This window comes from Trichoplusia ni, chromosome 12, assembly GCF_003590095.1.
Source record: "Trichoplusia ni isolate ovarian cell line Hi5 chromosome 12, tn1, whole genome shotgun sequence".
Classification (NCBI taxonomy): domain Eukaryota; kingdom Metazoa; phylum Arthropoda; class Insecta; order Lepidoptera; family Noctuidae; genus Trichoplusia; species Trichoplusia ni.
The window spans coordinates 8,328,035-8,335,981 of NC_039489.1; the positions used below are offsets into that span (position 1 = coordinate 8,328,035).

At 34.3% G+C, this 7,947-nt stretch overlaps 1 protein-coding gene across 1 annotated transcript in view; it reads right to left on the reverse strand.

The window, feature by feature from the left end:
- The window catches only part of LOC113499182 (laccase-4-like), a 93,478-nt gene extending 86,162 nt beyond the window's left edge, over window positions 1-7,316 (reverse strand). Inside the window, exon 1 of the mRNA XM_026879553.1 lies at window positions 7,220-7,316. The gene's annotated coding sequence lies outside the window, so the exon portion shown is untranslated. The remainder of the gene's footprint in view (window positions 1-7,219) is intronic.
- Window positions 7,317-7,947: the final 631 nt, after the last annotated feature.

Below are 7,947 nucleotides of genomic sequence, written 5' to 3' on the forward strand. Positions count from 1 at the left end.
TCCTGACAACTAGAGATACATTGTAATTATATCACATAGTCTTAATGATAAGAACAATATTGTTCTTGACAGATAGTCTCTATCAATAAGAAAAGCACTTTAAATAACTCGAAGAAGTGTTTTTATGCTATTTGTTTTCTTCAGATATTACGTATGACCATAGCTATTTACTTACATGCGTGATTAAAACAATTTCCAAGCGACTGTCTGACATACTGACTCTTAATTGTAATATTGACTTAAATATTTATTTTTCCGAAGAAAATAGACAAAAATCTTCACGGTCCATAACTCTTTTCAGATCATTTGTGATGTTATTTTAATATTTTGATACATTGTATTTTATGTCAGACGTTAAAAGATACAAAGTTACAACGAAGAAATCACGTGCAAACGAACGAAAAAGTAAACGAACAATATTCTACTTTTATCACCTTTCAAAAATTTATTGTAAAATGAATATTAATTAAAAGCAGACGAAAAATATTTTTCATTTCTATTCAAATATTTCAACTGTCTATACTATTCTGAGACCTATTGTTAAGGCTTGCATAGCAACAAATATTTCCTAAAATAATTTACATGAAAACAACGCTGAAAATTCTTTGGAATTTCTTTTAGTCTGTTCTCCATCGCTGTTAAATTTTAATGAAGTGATGCCTTATATCTTCAACCAACCATTATGCATTTAAAATGTAAACCAGGCCACATCGAACAAATCTTCTTGGAATAAGTTTCGGCAACTCCATCCATAGTCTGATTACAAGTGATTAGCAGTCGCAATGCAAGTCATTTTTATAGGGTTCTTTACCCAAAGCATAAGAATACTTCCCTACTGCCAAAGCTCTGCCTGTCAGGACGTCTTACAGGCTTAGATTTATTAATTTTAACATCCATACGTTGTATATCTTTCATCGAAAACAAGCTAAGGAATACTTAAGTTACCTCTCTCCCAATAACCCCAGTTCCTCCATTGTCTAAACTTGTTGTAACATGTCAACCTTTATGTAAGTTTCACAGCACAACAAAAGAAAGGTCATGACTAAGTTCCTCTCAAATTATCTCTTTCCATCAAATCTTATCTTGAATCGCCAAGTTTTCCTTATTATTTGGTAAGACAACGTATCAATGGGGAGATTGACATTGACAAAGCCTTTATTTCAAGTCAATAAGGTTTATTTTCGTCTTGGAAACAAATGAATTCGAAACGAAGCAACGTAAGTACTTGTAGGTAAATTGGTTAGAAATAAGATAAGTTTTGGAACAAAGATTAATGTAAATATCATAACTAAAATTTGACGAAGTGACCACTCACCACTGCATTTACTATAGAAACATTTAATGTTTTCTTGTCACTAAATGTCTTAATTAATAATTTCTTCGGCAGATGCAACTGGAGAAATTTTTGATACTGCAGAGGTAAAATAGGCGATATATATGAAAGAGGTAGTCAGTATCCTTTACATAGAACGCCTATCCAGTAAGGTTTACTTTCCAATTTTAGCCGTAAGAGTCCAGTATACCATTTTCCCCACCAGAACGAAGATGTCACCGATATCTTACTGGCGGGTAGACAACCTTTGTACCTGTGATCAAGTCAATGCGATGCCAGCTACCGCGATAAGACTCTTTGACTAACCCAACAGAAAATGGGAAAAACTTGGCGAAAAAGAATTCCGCTTCCCAATTCAGCTTTTCCAGGCATGGGGTAACAAAGTATCTTAACACACAAGTATAGAAAGTGCATAAGAGAGAGGTTTATTCGTCCAATTTCTGTTATGAAGATGCTTTTACATCAGATGTTATCTCATTCCTTAAATAGCTACCAACATGATGAAATATCTGTTTATCTATTGCAAAACAAGTGAAAGATTGGATCTTAAGGTTTACAAGACATGATAACTTGATCATGTGTAAAGATTGCGCTGTCGTCTGGGGGGTAATCACTACATAACAACTAGCTGATTTGCATCTGTAGGTACTTTTTGTGCTATTCATTTTTTTATTCTTGATCTTCTCTCGATCAAAAGCTAACACTAACATTTTCCAATCTCATTTCGTTAAATAGTGCAAGATTATCTAAACAAGATTTTTTTACCGTTTTGTTCACAAATGGTAAATTAAATAAATACTATTACTAAAGCACCATTGTCTGTCCGTCGGTCACAAAGCGGTATCTCTTGAGCAGTGATAGCCAGTCGAAATTTTCACCGAGAACAGATTTACATAACATGTATTTCTGTTGCCATGGCAAAAATACACGAATAAAGAGAGAGCAGAGTCGTCAGCTTAACACGCATCGAGAGGTATTTTTATTGTAACAACGTATAAAATATGAATAAAGTGGTATCAATGTCTCTATAGTGTATAACGAAGCTGTCTGTTTCAATAATTTTATTGTGCATTTAGCCGGTATCCGCCTACGGCCATGCTACGCCTTAGAACGGTCAGCAGAACAGATGTGTAGCGATAGCAAAAAAAGTTTATCAAACATTATAACTTCTCAAGTGAAATTCACATTACAGCCTTAATGTATGGGGATCAAGGTTCAATTTTGTAAGTTTTGTTAATACTGCCAGAGGTGTTCTGAATAGCTTACTAAACCACAACCAATTAAAAAATCTGATTGTTAAACCATTCTTAGAACAGTAAAGAAAACATTGAAACGTAATGGTTTCTTTCCAAAACACGTCTGTTCTGATGCTTGTTTTATGACACAAGCATTAGAGTGACTTTTAATTCAGACACATGCATAAAGACATCATACAAATGCTTCTACACGGGCAACGAAGTACGACGCATCGTAGCTAAAAATCATTTCGATGAAAACCGTTAGAATTTCAAAACCGCATCACAATCGATTGTTTCCTTTATGAATAAGAATAGTCTAGACAGAAAAATACACACCCTCAAATTTATAAACATTCTCTACAACTCATAAATGTGAAATTATATTACAAGACAAAAGATACCGACTATACTCACCATTCATTTTATTTTCAGTGACATTCAAAATCATGTTACCAAGTGCAGATGGTACCGTTAGCATAAAAAATGGTAATACAGAACACATGGTACCGTCAGCTCAATATCAATATGTCTTCAATTGTCGATTTCTTCAACGAAATTCTAGATGTAAATGAAATTGAATCTCGAACAATATGTTATTGCTAAAACTTTCTATAGAATAGTGAAAAGCACATTTTGATTGATAATGTCAGCTGTTCTTTGAACTTTTGCGTCACATCGCATTTGAATAAAAATGGAAAAAAATAAAAATTCTAATACAAAGGAATGTCGTTTGTTTATGACCAGTGACGTCACTTAGACGTATCAGATATTAGAATACTTTCGACCGATTTGTGAGATATTTTATTTATTGAAGACTTTGTTCCTGGGCGATAACGCCATTCTAAAATTAAGCTTAAAGCTAAGACACAAAAACAACAATCTAATACTTAATTATATGAACGCTACCCTACAGTGGTCACAGTATTTTAGCCTCTTCGGAGAACAGACCAAAGAACAAATGTTATTAACAAAAGCCACACTGCTATCAAAGGTATTTTGCTCAGAGAAATGTAATATTTCTACAAGCCCAGTTTTTTTTTAATAAAACATTATTTATACACGCATTTATATCTATTTAATATCGTAGAACATAAAAACATCTGGGCTATAAGTTTCCAGACGACTCTTTATTTAATCACCACAAGGCGAGACTATTAGAATTATTCTAGACATTAAATTCATAACCTCACTTTTTGTGAGCTGTCATAAACATTAGGTGCTGATACACGTAGGTCATTTGTACACAATACAAGAAGACAATGTAGTCTTTAAACGAACTTCTATATGACTACATTCAAATTATGTTTACGATATTACAGATATCGTAGATTTTCGTTGCCTCTTGAACTTGAGCTTGTTTCTCCTAAATTTTATATCCAGGTCCTTTGTTTCTGTTCACAATACCTAGGGTATATGTAGATATTATGTACAATACCTAGACGTACTCCTTCCTGCTATAATTAACATCTTCACGAGCAAAGCCATGGGCAGAAGCTAGTTGTAACTGAAATTAATTATTATCCACTGGAGAATTTCTCATTTTTTTGTGAATATTTCATTTTGTCTGTCAAACCGTTGCAGTTGTCTCCTTACTATCACTACTCAAAAAGCGGTATTGACGCACTCCAATACTTCACCACATTCTGTATATAAACTAGGACTATATATTATGTTCATGCCCTTAAAATCATGACACCAAGTCCCCCCAGACGTTGCCACGTGGAAGTGTGACGTCACAAACCTAGGGATTATGACGTCATGCATTCAATGTCGCCGGCGGACGAGCTACACGGACATTAGCTGTTGTCAATCATAATCACTCTCAAAGATCTGCATGAGAATCAATGTATCAGTACTGCTGGATCGAGGACTAAGGTCGAACTGAGAATAGGCAAGACTGATATGTACGTACTTAGGGAGTTAGGTTCTGACGTACATATAGTGGGTAATGACTTTAAAGAAGAAGGAACAAAGGAAATGTTGTGTGATGATGTAAGATGATCCAGTAAGGTTGATCCTACCAAAGATTACAGTAACAAAAAATAAATAAAATCCACAGTTCGGCAGTGTTATAATACACTTTTTCGGAAGTTAGTGTGGTGAAACATTCAAAGGATTTCTCGAGCCCACAGTCAGGCCTACAGTGCGAAATATAAACCATTTTTGAGCTCTCTGTCTGATATAGTGATGACTTAGCCGAAAAACTATATTTATTTGAAACCAATAAACCGTAAATTTTTTGCCTCAAAACTTAAAAAAATGATATTAAAATTCATTTCAAACTACTCTCCCTTGCTAAATGCAAGCTCTAAGTGAGATAAAAACCGCATCACCATAACATAAAACGGAGATTATTGCAACATCACATTATTCCTCTTAACGCCATGTTTCAAGCCCTCGGATATCCACCGTAACATGCGCTCATGACCTACTAAACACCTTAAAAACCTCGTAAATTCACAAAACATTACCACTACACTATCTTTAGCATTAAACCACTATCTATCCCCTCCTCTTCACCCCCTCTGGGTATATTATAACCTTATCACACCTTTTTACGGACCTATAATATGCCAACTGTTTATGACTAAGATAGTACGTTAAACCACGTAGTACCTATAATAGAGGCAAGGCATTTTAATATTCAACCTTATTGGCGTTGGAATAAAGATTATGATGCTCTTTTAGTTTTTTGTTTTTCAACTCGTAACTCCTAACTGAAAGCCTTCAGATATAGCAAAAAATTATGTTCATAATGTGCATGCAGTTGATGCAGTTTTTTTTTATCTTTCGTAGTTTGATTTTTAAGTTCAGTTGATACAAAAATTTTGGATTGAACACACATTTTTTTACAAACGTAAGCTGTCATTTTGACGCTAGTGAAAATAGCAATAAAAAACCAGTATTCGAATCAGATTGAAGGTATGGCAAAATTTTAAGTTCACAAGAACAAAGTCGGCAAAACCAAATGCATTCCAGAAGAATCTAAACACACTTCAAATACAAAATGACAACTGCCCATTGAGATGTCAAGAGGCATAAACCAGCTTAGGTATTATCTGAATTGTAAACTCAAGGTGAGTAATCTGTAAAGTAAGATCTACCTACGAAAAGCCACTTTACTGTTTAGGCTATTCTGAGACAGACTGAAAAAGATTAACTGGTGGATGTCAGGCTCATTCTGGCTGGGTAAACTTATCCCACCTTTTTACAAAACGTCGACTACTTATAATATTCGGTAACATTAAGTACTTATTAAGCTATGAATATACCATGGACTAAATAAATCCTTATTACAAAAAAACCATTTGAGCTCCTAACATAGTTTATCCATGAGTCTCCTTGTTTATCAATGGAATGTCTTAGACATCACGTCATTCAAATACCATAGGTTTAAGTATCAAATTCATCTTCAAAATTCACATAATTTCTGACATCAGTTTTTAAATATAACAAATAGGTAAATAAATCATTGATTTGTTATTTCGTAAAGATCGAGTTTTCTTAAACTAAATCAAATCACATTAGGCCTAAGTGTCATTATACGTAACTGGAATGAGAAACTATTATAGGTTGTAAAGCAGTCTTTTGTAATAAGACCGAACTGGAGGATACTGACACCTTGGATCAACACATAGGTCGACATCGCTATAGGAGGTAATATTTTTGCTGACGTATAACCGTCATTTAGGCGAAGCAACAGCTAGTTCATTAATAACCTCCAACGTATGAATGTAACTTACTCAGGATATACAAAGCTTTCTCCCCACCTACGTTATGAACAACCTATACAATCCTCGTCGTCATCAAATCACAATATTGAACCATTAACCGGACCATTTCCTCTCAACAAATAGCAAACAATACGAAAATAATTCTCATTAAGAACAGTTTACCAAACGAAGTTTTATTGTGGGAACCCAGGAAAGCTGTTAAAGACATTCGAAGTGCCGTTTAACTGTTCGCGAAAGTGAAACGGCAATATCATAGGGATAATTTGAAGGGTGACGCTATTTTATGACGCTGTTAATTATTCGAAGCCTTTTTGATGGCGTGCAAAGAACTGTAGATGTGGAAAATTTTAAGGAAAAACTGAGAAAGTCCTTCTGTGTAAGGTAAGATGCTGTGGGTATTGAAGAATAAGTATTAATTGAGTGGAGATGGAAGGAAATTCCTCCATGTCTCAGTCAGTTCAAAATCAAGAACGTGAAAATATGGCGGTTATTTTAGTACCTTGAATTTTTTTTCGTAGTTTTTTTTTAAGTCCAATTGCACGTATATATTTAATTACGTATTAGTGCCTACTTTTTGATAGGGGAAATTAATTGCACACAAATAGCAAATGTTTGCTCGCAAAAACGCTGACGCTAAACTTCAAAACTATTAACCAGATCCTGTGTAACATTGATCACATGAATTCCTCCATCCCCTAATATAAAGAACTTTAAAATTAGAATAATCAAACAAAAAAGTAAGGCTGTATACTTAGAGCAACGCACGCGCACGTACAAATATAAATTTAAATTAAGACAGCACCTTTTAAAGACGTTTAAATTACCACATTGTAGATGCTGTGTTCATTACGTCCATAATCCGCTTATTTAACATCTAATAACTATAAAACAGAAACAAATAAACAAGTACTCACCCTATTTATCCAAGTAATTCTTTGTTATGTAGTGACCACTAACGAATTAACACCCCAAGTTCAATACAAAAACATATTTAAAGGAAACACAGGAACAAACTAAATGTAATTCGAGATTACATCAAGTATTTGTTTAAGATAAGATAGGATGTCTCTGACAAACGATCGACGTTTATCTTGATGTTAACTATTCAAGTTTATCTAATTTCAGCTGTACCACTTATTATGAGGATGCTTCTTCAAATCAAGATATCACTGAGAGCCTACTACGTCTTTTTAAAGTAAGATTAGTGTACTCGTTGAAAAGGGATGCCGCTCTACCGTGTAGTGCGCTATCACGCTTCCACAATTGTGATATTAGAAGTCCAACAGGTAGTAGTAGTCCTCAAGTTCTAATGCAAATAACCCCTTGAATTTATATGCGTGGGTAGATCCCCGAGTAATACCCAATGAACTTTGATTGTACTCACCTATCTTATTTTACAATATCCGCTAGTTAGGTAATAAGAAGATATAATACCGCTGCTACATACGATTGATTGTAAAAAGCTTTTGCAGACCACTTCTGTATGCATATATAGCCGCATCCGAAACTAAATTTAAGTGTACTTTATGTGCCAACAATCCATTCACAGAAAAACAGTTGATATGTTTTTCTGGGGATTATATTTATTCTCAGGGAAATAGGTCCGAGCACTCCGAGCTATGGAGCAAGTTACGCTTAATTT